This window comes from Typopeltis vanoorti, chromosome 13 (genome assembly GCF_054136105.1).
Source record: "Typopeltis vanoorti isolate ZY-2024b chromosome 13, IOZ_Tvanoo_1.0, whole genome shotgun sequence".
Taxonomy (NCBI): domain Eukaryota; kingdom Metazoa; phylum Arthropoda; class Arachnida; order Uropygi; family Thelyphonidae; genus Typopeltis; species Typopeltis vanoorti.
Window position 1 is genome coordinate 49,012,763 of NC_143561.1, and position 17,659 is coordinate 49,030,421.

Sequence of the window (17,659 nt, forward strand, 5' to 3'; positions counted from 1 at the left end):
TTTTTGCTTATCGTAATGGCAAATACCGAATACGAAAACCACTCTCGCTTCAAAAACGTGCCACAGCGATCGTCTGCTTCTTGTCTGTAGTCAATCGTCTGCTCACACTACTCGTCTGCTTCATTTCTTTCGAGAATAAAAATGAAAAGTACATTTTTGATTGTTTCAGCTTCAATTTTTTTTTTATAACTGATATAAATAAAAGTTGCTCATTATATGGTGAGATATCGTTTATTTTTTTTAATCTTTTAAATCTCTGCATTCAATTAAACATTCGATTAATGATATTTATTATCACTTCCTAATTATATCTACATTTACAGTATTTTGCCTCGTGAACATTTTACCGGTAAATAGTATCCAAATATCGCGGCTGATTGGAACAGTAAACACCGCATAATGTTGCTCATCTCGGTGAAGTAACGCTGATGCTCATATTGATGAAATTCAATGACATTATCATTTTATTGTTATTTATTATTTTTTTAAAAATTTATTTATTATTTTATTTATTTATTGTTGTTGTTGTTATTAATTATTAATTATTATTATTAATTTATTTTTATTATTTTATTTATTTATTGTTGTGTTATTATTATTTATTTTATTTATTTATTTATTTATTATTTTATTTATTTATTGGTGTTGTTGTTATTATTATTTATTTTTTTATTGTTGTTGTTATTATTTATTTATTATTTTATTTATTTATTGTTGTTGTTGTTATTATTTATTTATTATTATTATTTATTTATTTTATTTATTTATTTTTATTATTTTATTTATTTATTGTTGTGTTATTATTATTTATTTTATTTATTTATTTATTTATTATTTTATTTATTTATTGGTGTTGTTGTTATTATTATTTATTTTTTATTGTTGTTGTTGTTATTATTTATTTATTATTTTATTTATTTATTGTTGTTGTTGTTGTTATTATTTATTTATTATTATTATTTATTTATTTATTTTTATTATTTTATTTATTTATTGTTGCTGCTATTATTTATTTATTTATTCACTCATTTTTTTCATTTCCCTGAAAAATTTCGTCTTCTTCCACTAACAATGAAGCACATTGTTAATATGTGTTTCATTGTTATTAAACGAACAATGGATGGATGTGATTTGCGATGTGAAAGCTGAATGTGTTCTTTGGCTGATTTGTCTGCTTTACACAAGAAACATCAGTGTTTCTGGGAGGTCGACAACTTCCTATTTCCGTATAAGACCAACTAAGTCACTTTCATTTAAAAAAAGACATTCAATGATTCTTCGATTGCAAGATGGGATCGAACCCGAGTCTATCCAACCAAATAGAGGTCATCACCATCAAATGCGCAATACAAACACTTTCGTATACATTATTATTAAAGTATGAATAGTGTTGGGTTTATTCCACTTATCAAATATCTATTTAATCCGTCTATCTTCATTTGTCTTTTAATCTCCATCCTTCATCCCTTGATGTCAATCTATCGAAAGGTGAATTTATACATACATTGTCAAGCAGTTTGACTTTTTTTTTTTTTTTTTTTTGGCAGCGATTAGGTTTTCTTAGCGACCCGACAAAGAGACATCACAGACAAAGCCCCCCCAAAAAAGGACTTCTTCTGTGGTGATTAATGTAGCAAAAGAAGTGTAATGAATGCAGCAGGAATTGCAGCAACCATCCATCAAGTTACGATTTGAAAAGAAAGGGAAAAACGATTACCACAAATCCAATAAGTCAGGTCGATGAGTTGGTGAGAAAGGTGCGAACAGTACAATGGGACGCGCGCACTTGGTTCAATAGGAAACCCTGGGCAGCTGTGTTTGTGGCCAAATTCCAATTGTCATTAGCAATATATACTTGGGAACCAATCGGATTCCCACCCACCCCCACAAAAAAATATGGGAAAATAGTTATTTAATTTCAATAGTTTGAGGTCCTATTGGTTTAAATATTAACTATAAAAGCAGCTGCGAACGGAGACCACTGATGAAAAATCCAATGGTTGTACAAGTCCTGGTAATTCAACCTTCGAGCTAAGGAATCTCCGGCTGTATTTCCGTCATTGAAAGCATCGGTACTAAATGAAGCAAACTCATTGCCAGTGCTACACTGGAAAATTGCATTTATTCAACCAGCTGGTGAGGTTTGTTTGGAGACAGATTGATCTCCGGCTGATTCTCTCTACGGCATATTAAATATCGCCGTCTTTGCTCTCCAAGTTGCTTAAAAATCTATATTCTTACAACAGCAGACCACAATCGACCAACAGTTTTCAACAACACTTCTAAATGGACGACATTCTCCTTCTATCCTTCCTCTCCCTCCCCTGCTTCCGCCAACAATCCGATCTCACTGCCGCAATCCCTTGAATCTCCTAGCTCATCTATCACCGGGATGTTAAACAAACAAACAAAATTTGCAATTTACACATGGGGAGAAAAAAAAGAAACCAGAGGGCGCTCTAAGACAAACCTTACCCTACGCGAACTTCTAGGTTAAGGTTTGCGTTAATATGAGAGGGACTTGTGTTTATGACAATTGCTCTATCCTTGTTGAATGTGTGAAATATACCAACTGCTCAGGAAAAACATAATTTATTTAAATAAATAAATAATAATAAAAAAAAAACGGACGCATGGTTCTGCTCTCTGTCATCTATCTAGGGATAATATTGAATAGTGTGAGAGCTGTTTCTTCGTTCTCTCTTTCTTGCAGACTACCATTGTTTGAATGTCGAATCAATTTCTCGTTTTTTAGTCGAAAAAAAAAAAAATCTGTTGATTATGTATTCCTTGTCTGACTACCTAGCAAAAGTTCAATTGTTGGATAATCAGTAACCGAGCTGGTTTCGAGGCTACAGAATTCGATTGTTCATACAAAAAAAAAAGAAAGAAAAGTAAATGAATATTACAATTATTGATTTTCATTTCTACACACACACACACACACATACACACACACACAAAAAAAAATGCATTTCTAGATAAGTCCGCGAATGAAATAAAAAAAGAAAACAAAACAAATAGAAAAAATAGAAGGCATTTTTATTTTAAAATATTTAGTTTTCTTAGCAGTGAAATCAACATTTAGTTTTATACGCTTACCGGTGAAATCAACGACTAACTGTAGCGCAAAGAAATTACAATTGTCGATTGCAAGTAACGTTGCTAGGTTACCGCGTGCAGAATATGTATAGTTCAAGATTCGTCTGCGAGTGTTTATCATTTAGTGAAATAAACACGTATTAAAAAGACAATTTAAGTGATTGTTAACGCAACCAACAAATGAGAAAAATCTGTAGGGATAACTTCTGTAATAAATAAATAAATACCTATTGCTTTTAAAATAAAGAAAATAACGTTCTCTTTCTGTTTCCGCTAATCTGTTGCTATATTATTACTATTATCACTGAGTGAACGTCGTGTTCGAAGCATCAAGCATTCCTAGATCGGATTAGAATGCGGATTTAGTCCGTTGCGTTGTATAAGTGGTTTAAAAATGGAACAATGCGGATCATATGCGTTCTTGTCCTCGTGCTGCAGCGGGGGTTGCCCAGACTAAGACTTGGTCTAATGGTTTTCACTGATGACTTTCAAGAAATCTTCAGAAAGTTATGTAGCTTTTGAAATGACCTACTTCTCTTCCTTTAAAAAAAAAATATATATATATATATATAAAAAACGCGTATGAACTTGGACGTATAGAAAGAACGACGGAAAATATAAAGCAAAAAGAGTAGAGGGGGAAAAAAAAAAAAAACCAGACGCACAAACCATTTTCCTGAAAATCCTCTACTTCGTAAGTCGGTCCGATAAGTCCATCATATCTGGCTCTTGTTCTGTTCCTTCAGCAACATCGGTACTCTGCTCTAGAAGGATTTAACTTCCGACATAAGGAAGCATAAAAAATACTTTCCGCTATAGACAGACAAATTAACAAAAAAAAAAAAAAAAAAAGTATGTGTATTTTCATTGGTTCCGAAAATTTTCAAACATTCGGAATATTTATATATTAAATCACGTGCTTGTTCATTTCACGCAACTTAGCGAATCATAAATGCTCGTTACACATGAAATGAACAAGCAATGGACAGCGCGTGCTAGTGATCTCGTGATTTGCACTAGACATCGTGTTTATTTCACGTTAAATATGTGACGTAACAATGCGCAGGAGATTGTTCATTTCGTTTTCATCAATACGAGCGCGTGCAATCACGTCTCGCGAACGGTACTGCGATTTAATCCAATACCAATCGATAGGATGGAATAAGTTAACCGGTCAACCAATTTTATTTAAAACAAATGCACAAAAAATTTAATATCAAACTACTTTTTTTTTAAATGCAATCCATTTTAGTTTCAGGTAACTGAACTCAGACTTATAGAAAGAGGGGTTGTTAACCAGATACTCTGAAATTGTACTCTTCATCTCATTGCTATAAAATGCCAACATATGATACGTCTAACCATATATCGTGACCAGTACTTCGTATTTCAGAACCCTGATTGCATTTACTAAATGGATAACTTTGAAAAACGTAAAACGGACAATTTTACGAATGGCAAACAAAAGAGAGAGAGAGAGAGAGCCAAAAAGTAGAGTCAAATGGTAGCTTCTCTTCCAGTAATACCATTAAGTTATCATTTAAAGCAACTCTGATCTCTTTACTTTGGTCATAAACTTTCATTTCCTCTATTTGGAAAGACCATTAAGTCGAATACGTTCCGATAGATGTCTCTCAAATCAGTTTGATATTTTCTCCCGATTATAATTTTGAATATAATTTGGATTGTAGTAGGCAATCAATTCGCGTTTATGTCGCCATTAAATCTGAAGCTAGGAAGACTTAGTCATAGAATTCTAAGTCAACTTCTAAGGAAATTTATATGCAAAATATAAAAATAAAATTAAATAAAACTGGGGCACGTAATTTTCTTATTATATGAAAAAAAAAAAATCTAATTTAATAAAATTCTGAGAATTTGTATATGGATAAAATTAGCATAAAAATGTCTCTAAGATGATAACTTAAAATCCGGGATTAGGTGACGAAATCTTTATGGTAGAAAAGGAAAGTTTTCTGAGAATAATAGTGTATGGAGCTAACCCCACGTTTGCCAAGTTGCTTCCGTTTGTCTTCTTACTACATTTAATTTCTATTTCAACTATTGGTTCAATATGTGTTGTATCTATTATTCCAATATTTATATATTTTATGTATTGATTTCAGTATTTATCTGATGCTAAGCTCACTAATAACCAATAAAAGGAAAGAAAGAAAGAAAGAAAGAAATATTGGAATGGTAGATACGTTGTTGGAATTCAATTGTAACATAATGTGCACAACTAAAGAACGAACAACCAATTGGAATTTTGCCTTCTGCAACAATAGACAAATACCATTGTTATATAAATACAACACTATATATATTTAATATACGGAGGCTGTTCAATAAGTAATAAGACTATATTTATACAGAAAACAGATTACCTTTAATCGTCATCATTTGCATGGTCTTTTTCGAAGTAACTACCGTAAGACGCGATGCATTTGTCCCAACGTTGCGTCCACTTCTTAAACACATGTGAAAGTCCGTTTTTTGAGAGTTCTTTCAAAACCGCCTCCGCAGCTTTTACACATGCTTTGTTGCTTTCGAAATGGCGGCCTCTTAGTGGTTTCTTGAGCTGAGGAAACAGCCAGAAATCGCACGGTGCGAGATCAGGACTGTATAGAGGGTGTGTTAGGATATCTGTGTTGTTCTTCTGCAGAAAGTCCACTACACAACCAGCAATATGTGGCCTTGCATTATCTTGATGCAATAAGAAGCCATTCTTCAGCAATGGACGCCTGCTTTTGACGTGCTTGATGATAATCGCTGCTGTGTTGATCATTGTCTCCGTGATGGACGTTGAAGGTCTTCCCTCACGTTCAAGATCTTCCACATTTTGCCTTCCTTCCTTAAAAGTTTTATGCCAGCGAAAAACACTTGCCTCCGACATTGCTTCATCATGGAAAGCTTCGCGTATCACGTTAAAAGTGTCCGATGCCGATTGTTGCAAACGCACACAAAATTTAATCGCATAACGCTGTTCCAAGGACGCTTCCATTTCAAAGACTGGTCGCGCCTCGTAGGCGCGCCGAAACAAGCTTGCGTTTAGTCACGTGACACTCTGGCACATCAGCCCGTATACGCCATCTATCAACCTCTTTTGTTAATACAGACACCAACATTTCTTTATTCCACAGAAATTAATATTGTCATGAGTGGTTTCGCCACAGTAAAATTAGTCTTATTACTTATTGAACAGCCCTCATATATCCCACATACGAGGTACAAAAATAGCACATCAGTGCAGCGTGTGTGTGTGTGTGTGTGTGTGTGTGTGTGTGTGTGTGTGTGTGTGTGTGTGTGTGTGTGTGTGTGTGTGTGTGTGTGTGTGTGTGTGTGTGTGTGTGTGTGTGTGATTAAAAAAAATCCTGCCACTTTAGTATGAGACCACGTCTTTCCACTCAGAATACATTGTTTGACCAAGATGAGTGTGACGTCGCACTTTCATGTTTCTATGGCAACCAACGCTATGCTTTCGTCCACCAAAGAATGCAGTATATGTTTTTATTCTCGACAACGTCAATAGACAAGATTATATCATGCGGCGCGCGCGCCGAGGCTCTAGTTATAGTCAATGGTGTAGCTAGAGCATTTGTCGCCCGGGGGCAGTCCCTGAGTTTGCCACCCCTCACAATACACACCAAAAATACGACAAAAAAGTCAAAACGACGTATAGGAAATTAAATTAAAACACGATGTTTATTTTTGAAGTAAAACTTTAATTTCAACATTCTAAAATGTTATTTTTCTTGCTTTTCTGTTAGCAAAACCGTCGATGACATTGGCGAAGTCTATTTCATAGTAATGTAGGTAATTCTTAATGTATTTTATTTAGAAAAACTCCTCCACAACTTACAGCAATTATGAGGAAAATTCACAGTAGCATTACAATATTTGGAACTGAGTTCTCGAGACTGTATTTTAGAATTAACTGCAAAAGTTCCAAAAGGTTCAAAGTGCCGCCCGGGGAAGATCGTCTCCTCCGCGCCACCTTCCCCTAGCTACGCCTCTGGTTATAGCTTGTTTTAATTTTTTAAGATTTTTGTATGACTAAGGAAAGTTTGTTTATTACTGATATAGTCAAGCAGAAAATCTACTGCTAACAAAACTCAAAGTGCCATCTGTCGAAAGTTAATCTAGTTGGTTTGTCTGTTATGAAACGAAGTTCGAGTTGTAAACATTTTAAATATATATAACTGAGGAAAAATAACTTTTATAAAAAAAAATAAAACTAAAAGAAGCGACAGTTTGATGCTTCGTATGGAGTTGTTGTTAAATGGTTACCAAAATTCAATGAGAATATTTTACGTAGCTACCGATGAGGATCCATGACTTTAGTTGTGTTAATTTGAGTAAAATAACCTTCATTAAAATAACGAGACATTAATTTCACGGGAATTATAGTAATCGGAATATATTATCAAACTACGCGAAGCATTTGGTATTAAAAAGTTCAATCTGAAATATCCTTTTTTTTTTTTTTTTTTTTTTTTTAATGTCCGATGACGGCTTCCGTACCTTCACCAATATCGAACTGTATGTGTGATGTAAAGTTGTGACTTTTTCACTTTGGGTCTTCTCTTTTTCGGTTTTCCCCCATCTATAAAACTACGCCCCATTCAATCTCTCTCACAGCATCTTCTGTTTTTTTTCTTTTTTTCTTTCTCTCACTCTTTTCAAAAACTCCTTTTACACAAACTTCTGCGAGAGAAAAAAAAAAAAAAAGCGTGCGTCTCTCTCCTTCTGTCTTTCTCAGTATGCGCCATCTCAGATAGGCGATCATATTTTCGTTCTTCGTATCGACTTTCCGGGTAACATCAGAAAAACGAATAAATAGACTTGTTATCATCGCCAAGAACCCCGTAGACCATTACGAATAGGAAACGGCAGTTACTCCTCCTCCCCCCCCTTCCCACCACCACCACCAAAACCTTCACTACCCTATCCCTCTCTCTCTCTCTTAGCCTTTTCTAAAACGACGTAACCAAGTCAGTTGCTATTTGGGCCACCGAATTTATTTAAAACGGTTGTCATGGTTTTTCATCAAGACGCAAAGTCCTACTGGAAGATAAATTTATTTTGATTTTAAGCTGCAGTGACTTCTCTTGCGAAATATCGGTTTCTGGAAAACGAAAAGTTAGAAAAGGGAGGGTGGAAATTATGCACGAAAAAAAAGACAAAGTTGGGGAGGGGGAGGAGAGGCAATGGGATAAAAGAAAGAGAGAAATAGCGATCGAATAAAATGAGTGGCTACTGCTGTCATTTTGATAAATGGCATATTGATAGATAACTAATATTTTAGCTGCGACTGTGTTGGGAGAGGATGGATATAAATCAGGGCCTACGACTTATCAATATTCCTTTATATCCAAACTTTAAAATTGCTCTGTATACGCCGAAGTATTGGGGGACTATTTTCAAAGGGGGGGGAGCTTTTTTTTTATCTATTGAATATCTTTTTTTTTTTTTTTTTTTTTAGGATTGCCGGGAAAAGTCATGAATTAAATAGAAGAAACAGACCGTCACGTGATGCAGCTATACAGTGGCATGTAATGAGAACAGATACTCACTTTCGGGTCTTATCGCGTGTACTCGTAGACGTCTCTTGTGAACTGCCAGGTCCTTAATGGTCGCTTAAGAGCCCTGATGATAGCATACGAAACATTTATCAAGCCAATAAAATAAGACATTTGACTGTTTCTTAGCTATCAACGTGTTTGAAGACAAACTTTTGACTAAAATATTATTTAAATGTAGAATAAAAAAAAAAATAGATACCGAATTGTTGATAGGAGAATTTAGTTGTGACTGATGGGCTCCGATAGGGTGAAACAACCGTTAGAGGGAAAAAAAAATGGAATGTTTTCGGTATAAAGTCATTATTTCATAATAGAGAGATGGAAAGAGGCTGAAATTGCGTTCTGAATGACAATCTTCATTACAATACAATTAATAGAAGACAGGAGATTGATACTAAATTCTGAAACATTATAACGCATCCAAAATCTAGTAGTTTATTTTTGAGTGCTCTTTTGTCATAACTAGAGCTCATCAGTACAGAATTAGAGTGTATTAGCAACTATATCTTGAATCTAGATAAACACGAATACTTCTTAAGCAAACTTTTATTTATTTATTTATTTATCATTATTATTTCCACTTCTCGAATGACATCTTAGTCTGCTATTGACGAGCACGATCAATTCCTAACCAGAATTCAATTTATCGAATTTTAAAATTCAATAAAAAAAGATCCGAACGTACGTTACTAATTAAAATGAACTCGGAAACAGTTCAACGAATCCTATTCAGTTAAAACCCGAACGTACAAACAATGAAAATACAAAGAATCATAAAAATGAAACAGAAACAAAGAAACAAACAAAAAATTCCAACAATATGAGTTTGCATCTCATGACAATTACCAAACCCGAAAACAAACAATAAAACCGAAGTTAGCCAATGCCACGGCACAACGCATTGTTACATTAAATTCTAAATAATGAATACGCAACCCAATTTTTAAAAGTTGGTGAAAAACAATTAACTTAGAAAGCAGACGACGAACTCGGGAAGGAGCATTAGCTAATTAAACAAACACTCCTCGGGGGGAGAAAATTGAAATAAGAAGAACAGAAAAAACCTTATGCGTTGCGCCGAATTGTGCGTCGATTATCACGCATTCGAAGTTTTCCCTTGCTGCCCCGCAAACCCCCCCCCCCTTAATAGAAAAAGAGATTTTTCCAATGTTTAATTTCGTTCTCCATTTAAACAAATATTTATTTACTTAACTTACTGGGCTGATGGTTGATAGAAAGAAGGTCCATTACGAAAAATTAATTCGTCCTAACTGATTCCATTTTAAACTTGCCTAAGTAGTTAAAGATAATGGATCAGAGACAGTTTCAGCTGCTTGCCTTTGTTTCTTCTCTCTCTCTCTCTCTCTCTCTCTCTCTCAGTCTCTCTTTCACTCTCTCCAGGTTTCGCCTTCTACAGCGAATCTTCCGAAATATCTTTACTGTTTTAATATGTCCTTACATTTACGTTTTCTGTGCGGAGCGATTGTGTTTTTGTTTTAATTTATACTGGAACAGCCCTCCGGAAACTTCGGGAGGAGATTTCAAGCGTTCCTGATTCGATTTTCCACCTCTTCGCTCAGATGTCTTCGAGTAGAAAGCCTGAAAGATTTTTTCTTTTCTTTTCTTTCTTTTTTTTTTTTTTTTTTTTTTTTTTAAGTTCGAGTTTGTCATGTTCCGTAGCAAAGAGCTAAGCGAGTCGACTTCCCGTAATTGAAATCACGGCCACAGATGATGTGTAATAAGTTGCTTTCCGATCTTAGCCATTAAAAACCTTTCCTCCTCCTCCTTCCTCTTTCACTCACTCTTTCTCCTCGCAATTCGTCACAGATTGCCAAATTCCAAACTCTATTAATGGTTACGGGTGTAGATGACTGCAAGGGAAAAGTCTTTAACTGGATCACTGGATTGGCTTTCATTTTTTTTTTTTTTCTCTCTAGTCAGTATGTAATATCAACTCAAGGAGCGTTCACTTTAAGTCCTGTTTTCGTAATAGAGAAGCGAAATCACCCGGAACAGTATCACACTACATCAACACGTGACAATTTAACGTCCTAATTAAAGAAGCCCAAAAAAAAAAAAATGATAAGGAATGGATTCGAACCTAATTATGAAAAACATTAAGATAAATTCATTGATCCGTGCATTTTAATTTTTATCTAATTTTATTGCTTTAATATTTCATATAATTTTCCGGCCTGGTTGGCCAAGTGGTTCACATATTCGCTCTCCAACCGACTGGCTGCAGTTTCGAATCCCATCATGAGTGAATGGTTGGGATTGTCTTTAGGTGGGAGATGAATTTCATCGCCCGTTGTTTCTTCACCTGAAAAAATTTAGGCTGGCGTCAGAACAAATTATATATATATATATATATAATTTTTTATGTGACTCCAACAATAATTATCTTTTTATGTATAATTGTGTATACATTTTGGGAAGTATTATCTATTATCTTTTATCTTTAGAATACATTTTTTCAAGATCACCTTTTTTTTGGCAAATATCATCCAAATGGATGTTTTTGGTAAACATTATTTTTTCCATGCATGTTTTTTGCCAATGTATTGTCTGATTTTCAAAGCACATCTTCTTCATACATTTCTTTCGGAGAAAGCTATCTTTAGCATGCATTTTTTGCCAAGATCATCTTTTTTTTGGCAAACATCTTTTACATGCATAGTTTGGCAAACGTTACTTACCCTTTAAATAAATGTTATCTGGCAGACATTTTTTGCATATTTTTAGACATTCTTCCTCATACATAATTTTATATGCCTGTTTATCATTTATATGCATACTAGGAAGGCTCTTCCCCACTGGCACCTATACGGCGCCCAACCTCCTGAGTTCCGGGCTGATAAGCCGGTTCTCCATTGTTTTGAAACGTCCAACAAATTGTTGTCTCATGAAGGCAAACACATTGTTGGACGTTTCAAAACAATGAAGAGACAAAAAACGTGACATAAAAACGTTTCGGATTTCGGCTTATCTTTATATATATATATAGAATACATTTTTGGAAGCAGATTTTTTCATACATCGAGTATACCAAATGAATCTTTTCACCACTGACAGAAGATTAATTAATGTTTTTTTTTCCATTTGACCAACTTACAAAATACACCACCAGGTTACGATCCTTTCCACAATACCTATCTACTGTATAAAGAGACCTCAAAATCTACAGCCTTATATTGGTCGTACAGTTTGCCTTAAGGGTTGTAATAACACTGGAGATGTTTGGTGTGACAAACGCGATGCAATTTTCCATGTCACCAGTTGACACGCTCTGAATATAGCCGAACCAAAGAGGCGAACGTCGGCATTGATCTCTCTGTGTATGTGTGTGTGTGTGTGTGTGTGTGTGTAGTAAACAACTCGAATACGCCAAATATGCGTTTCAAACTGTTCAATGCCAGACTAAATTCGGTGTATTATCCTGGAAAAGTTTGTTTATCTTCTCATTCTTTGTGGAAACTTTTGAAGCATCCTCTCTGGGGAGAAACTATGCCTAACACCAACACACGAAAAAAAAAAAAAAAGAAAGAAAGAAAGAAAAAGAAAATCAGCACTAGTTAAAGCTCTGATTCTGCTGAGAAAGCACAAATAAGAATTACACGCAAGCCATTATACTCGGATAAGAGATTCACACCGGACGAAAAAAAAAAAAAAAAAAAACGGGCGCTAATTAATTAATTAGAGATATAAGATTACCTTAAGAAGCTACTTGTCTCTCCCTTTTCTCCCCTCTAGGAATTCTGTTACCGTCCGTTCCAGGTATTCCGGCAATGCGTGACGGCTCAACCTCCTAAAACCGTCCTCCTTCAATGCAAGCTTGCGAAAAACTGCAACAAGCTCATTAGAAAGATAATTGATTCCGGGGATGTGTACGAGCGCTGGTCCCGATGACATTTCAAACCCTTCGGGGAATCATCAAAACAAGGGAAAGAATGTGTGTGTAGCCGATCAAGGTGCTTTTCTTCACCTGGAAACACATCCCCTCGAAGCGGTATCTTTCAAATGAGTTAAGGATGGATGATCAGGAAATATGTTCTCTTATAATCATTTTTCTCTTCGTCTTCTTCTTTCGGGGTCGGTTCCTTTGATGCGGTGTGTGTGTGTGTTGGACGATTTCGATGAGTCTTCAGAACAACTGCGGCCTGTTACGTGCACGGATAGTTTTACTAGAGGGAGGAGATTGGTGGAGGGGGGGGGGGATGGATGTCTAACGCAGAAGTGTCTTTGGCCTTTATCGACGGCTTTTCTATGAGTCAGTGAAAAATTTTTCGCTGATAAAGGATTTTGATTACATGCTAATTTCTACAACTTTAAGTTGCGTCGACTTTCCTTTTAAGATGAATGCCACAACCGAGTATCAGAACAATGAGATTAGACTGTCGCCTGCAGCTATCGTCTCTCTCTCTCTCACTCTATTATTCTGTGTATAAATTATTTAATCTCTTCACGTTCATTATTTCCCTACCTGCCTATTTTATCTCATTTTGTTGTCTCTTTAACTGCCTATTTACTGAAGATTATAAAAAGTTTAATTCTTGTCTATTTCATTTCGTGTTTATGTCTTTTTTTGTTTATTTATTTACTTTATTTGTTTATTTTTTGTTTGTTTATTTATTTCTTGTTTATTTATTTATTTTCTTATTTCTTTATTTCGTGTTGTTTTTGTTTATGTATTTGCTTTATTTCTTGTTTATTTATTTATTTTCTTATTTCTTTATTTCGTGTTGTTTTTGTTTATGTATTTGCTTTATTTCTTGTTTATTTATTTACTTTGTTTATTTATTGTGTAGTTATTTATTTTCTTATTTTTTTATTTTCTTATTTCTTTATTTCGTGTTTATTTTTATTTATTTATTTACTTTGTTTGTTTCTTGTTTATTTATTTACTTTGTTTATTTATTGTGTAGTTATTTATTTTCTTATTTTTTTATTTTCTTATTCTTTATTTCGTGTTTATTTTTATTTATTTATTTACTTTGTTTGTTTCTTGTTTATTTATTTACTTTGTTTATTTATTGTCTATTTATTTATTTACTTTGTTTATTTATTGTCTATTTATTTATTTTCTTATTTCTTTATTTCGTGTTTATCTTTGTTTATTTATTTATTCATTTATTTCATGTTTATTGCTTGTTTACTTATATCATAATGTTATTTTTTACTTAATGACTCTAATATTCCATATTTTTGAACTAGAAGGATGTAAACTATAGAAATAAATATCTTCCTAAATCCATTAAAAAGGTCTTTGAATTTTATTATTCAAACGACACGTTCCTATTTTGGTTGTTGCGTTGTTTGAAGTGATGACTGAGATAAATAAGGCGATGAGGCTAATATTTATCTGTTAATTGCGTATGTTCTTTATTGCGTAATTAAAAAAAAAAAAGAGTTACAGAAGCAAAAACTCCTCCATCCCACCGTATGAGGCCGAATAACATCTTAAGCTAAACTTCAAAATGATCTAAGACTGAAAATTGGCTTCGCTGACATTCACGAAATTATGAGATGAGATGTTCTCGGCGTTATTGACGCCTCTTAGACCATTTGTTTTTTCGAAAAATATCTCTAGTATGAGATTATCTAATAGAAGCTCAGACAAAATGTATTATTAGTGGCAATAGATGGCGTTGTTGTTGAAGGATTGTAGCCTAGAGTAAATAGTAGCGCTGTGTGTGTGTAGACCTTCTATCTACATATCAAATATGATATGATATGTAGATAGAACGCGTACTCCCGGGGGTACGCGAAAGGTCGTTGGGGGGGGGGGGGACGTGTCAATTTTCGGCTATGCATAATTAAAGGAGTCATTATATATATTTCGACAAATAATGCAATTAGAGACAACCGGGATAAAACGGCACTAACAAATGAATCACATCCCCTCTCCAACAGAAACAGCTGTATAGACCAAGCAAAACCACATGTTGCCGGTGGAACATATGGTTTTGCTTGACACCACCCCCGTCGTTAACGTGTTAAAACTAAGAAATATTATAGTGAATGTATTTCAGGTATTATGGAATTCGGTTGAAGGGAATTAGCATTTCAACTCAACTGCTGAAATGCTAATTTGTCTTTGGTTCGCGCGATCTTTTGTTGATACCGCACCAATCATATGCAGTTCTTCGCTGCTCTACGTATCTCAAGTCTTGTGAATTACTGGTAATTTTTGCTTGAAATAATAGGGAAGAAGATGGCGCTATTTGGGTAGATGACTTTGACGACGCACACAAAGAAACTGTTCTCGATGCCAAAAGTAGTGATACCGAGTAGGAGCTTCTTGGTAAGTAGCACCATTTTCAGTATTTTTCTGAAAATGGTGCGACTTTAGTTTCCGAAAATCCCCGCACGTATCTCGCACGATTTTTTAGCTTTAATTTTGGGGAAAAAGTTCGAGTTATATTCGAGTAAATACAGTATTTTTTTTTAGCTCTCAAATTCTTACGTATGGATCATTGGTTAAAGATTGGATTTATAAAAACGCATAAAAGAGTGCAATGTAGCAAATACAAGTAGCTGTAAGCAACAAGGAAACGTTGATATTGCATCTGAATCAAATGAAATTGATAAGAGTGTGTGTCGTCTGACATCTCTCGAGAACCAAAATTTAAAAATAAATCATATATTTTGTTTACATGAACATATAAATTCAAATAAAATAGATATTTAACTTTAATTAATATTTTAATTCATTTATTAATTTTAATTAATTTATTTTTAATTAATGAATCCATTTATTTTAATTAATTAATTAATGTATTTATTTTTAATTAATTAATTAGGGGTACTTGGTAATAATGAAAATTTAAGAAGAGGTACGCGGATATCTGAAGTTTGAGAAGCACTGGTGTAGATGATGCGGTTGGTGGATGACAGGTGGATGAAGCTGAGTGGTGGAGACGGAGAGTTGTAGAATAGGTGCCCTCCCTCGATGAGTCTTGGACTCCCTGGAGGTCTTACGTAATAATAATATATTTCTAGAGACATCAAGGATTATAAACATTCGCATCGCATCAAAAACATTCTGAGGTTCAAATTCATTCGTATTTGTCTATGTAAATGTTTATTTTCAATTAATATTGAATAATAAGATTTTTTTTTAAAAAAAATATTAATCCATACCGAGGAACTCTGTTTTTAGCGTCATCTTAAATCAGTAGCGAAACCGAACAGGAGGTTTCAAACTCAAAGAAAAAAAAAAAAAAATAGAATCAGGAAGAACTGCAAATCACTTCTGTGAACGACAAAGCATCGAAACACGTGACAAATGGCGATATTTTTGTTTCTCCTTCTGACTTCCTCATCAGCCTAACTTGAAAGGCTCCCCCCGCTGCTGGAACCGTAGCAGCTGGCAGCAAAATGAGATCCTTAAAAGAGAAAAGGCGGTAACGCCAGTTCCGCCCCACATCGTTTAATGTGCTCGGCCTGCCAGTGCAACAGATGCAGAAACTACGACCGATTTCTTAATTACTTCTGTGAATAATTGCTGACGTTTCGAGGGGCACAAGCCAAGCAAGATCTGCTGCTTGGGAAGATCTGCTACAGAATATTAAAAAAATTTCGCCAAAGTTTTTTTTTTTTTCCTCCTCTTCTCCTGACGAAAACTTCAAGTACAAATTGGTAAAAAAAAAAAAAAAAAAAAAGACAATCTATTAGAGAAAACAGATTAGTGGCACGTTGCGGCTTCCGTAGTTATCCAGAAAAAGAAACTTTATTGAATATGTACAAAACAGTCAGACTTGTCAACATCATGGCTATGTAACGATACGCACTTGCATATACATGTTCAAAAAGGGATTATTTTAAATGTGCACGTTACATTTATTAAACTTCTCTCCTTCACTGAGCATTAAAATAAACTTTTCAGAACGTCTAAAAAAGAAGTATCCATTGTTTGGAGGAGTCTGGGTCCGAAATTGCGTTGTAGAGACTCAGTTATGTATCCCCGATGCTCTTTGATTGCAAAAAACTCGGGTTCGAGTCCAGTCTAGGATGCAAAGAACCTTCACTTTTTTTCTTTTCTTTTTTTTTTTCATTTGAGATCATAAGACACAAAATTCTGCAGAATTTTGCGTTTTACTATCCCAAGCTGCAGAATTTTGGGTCTTATGCAGCTTGAGATCGTAAAACACAAAATTCTGCAGCCAATAGAAGATGCAAATCTTATTGAGTTCATAAGCTATAGAGTTCATTGACTTGGTTGATGTATGCATAGTTCTTTACTTTTTCATCTCTTTATCGTAATTACAAAAAAAAAAAAAAAAAAAAAATCGCTTGAAGTTCGTTCCAAAGATCAATTCTCTCAGTTACATTTATTTCCTTGGCAACCCCTATTGTAGAGATATATTGCGAGCAAAGCAAACCAACTGAGTGTGTCAGAAACATGCGCTTCTAGTGGCAAAATTCCCACGTGTAGGACTTGATAAATTGTGTACATTTTTAATCTAATCGGGGGTTGGAGGGTGGCTACCTAGTAACTGCCTGACAAAAAAAATCACGAATCATGCCTTGAATTCGATGCAGCGTCTTCTGTCTTTTAGTTATGACTCGAACCCACCAAAAAGTCTAAGTATGACGTCAGTATTAGTGCCTGGGGTTTTGCAGTGTGCACGAAACTTTTTTTTTTTTTTTTTTTTATTGTCTCGCACGTTTCACCAGCTTGGCACCAGCTAATGAAATAGCAACAGACCTCTAAAAGTGTTGAACCCTCAGGGAAATCCAATGACTTTAATTTTATCCCAGTTGGAGCAGTCAAGTGTCTGGTCACCGGGGTATTCGTGACAGTTTGGACTACAAATTCCGTTACCCATCATGCAATTCGTCTACTGGGTTCAATGCGGTTCATAAATTCTACTTTCATCGCCGATCGAGAACTTTTAAGAGATGAGTTTGTTTTTCAATTGTCGACCGTAAACGTTCTCTGAGATGAGCACTGCGCATGCGTGATTTGG

The 17,659-nt window shown here is 34.6% G+C and overlaps 1 long non-coding RNA gene across 1 annotated transcript in view; it reads left to right on the top strand.

Annotated features, from left to right (window-relative positions):
- Window positions 1–8,735, top strand: part of LOC150100127 (uncharacterized) — a 163,284-nt gene extending 154,549 nt beyond the window's left edge. Inside the window, exon 2 of the long non-coding RNA XR_016549243.1 lies at window positions 8,588–8,735. This is a non-coding gene — a long non-coding RNA (uncharacterized LOC150100127). The remainder of the gene's footprint in view (window positions 1–8,587) is intronic.
- Window positions 8,736–17,659: the final 8,924 nt, after the last annotated feature.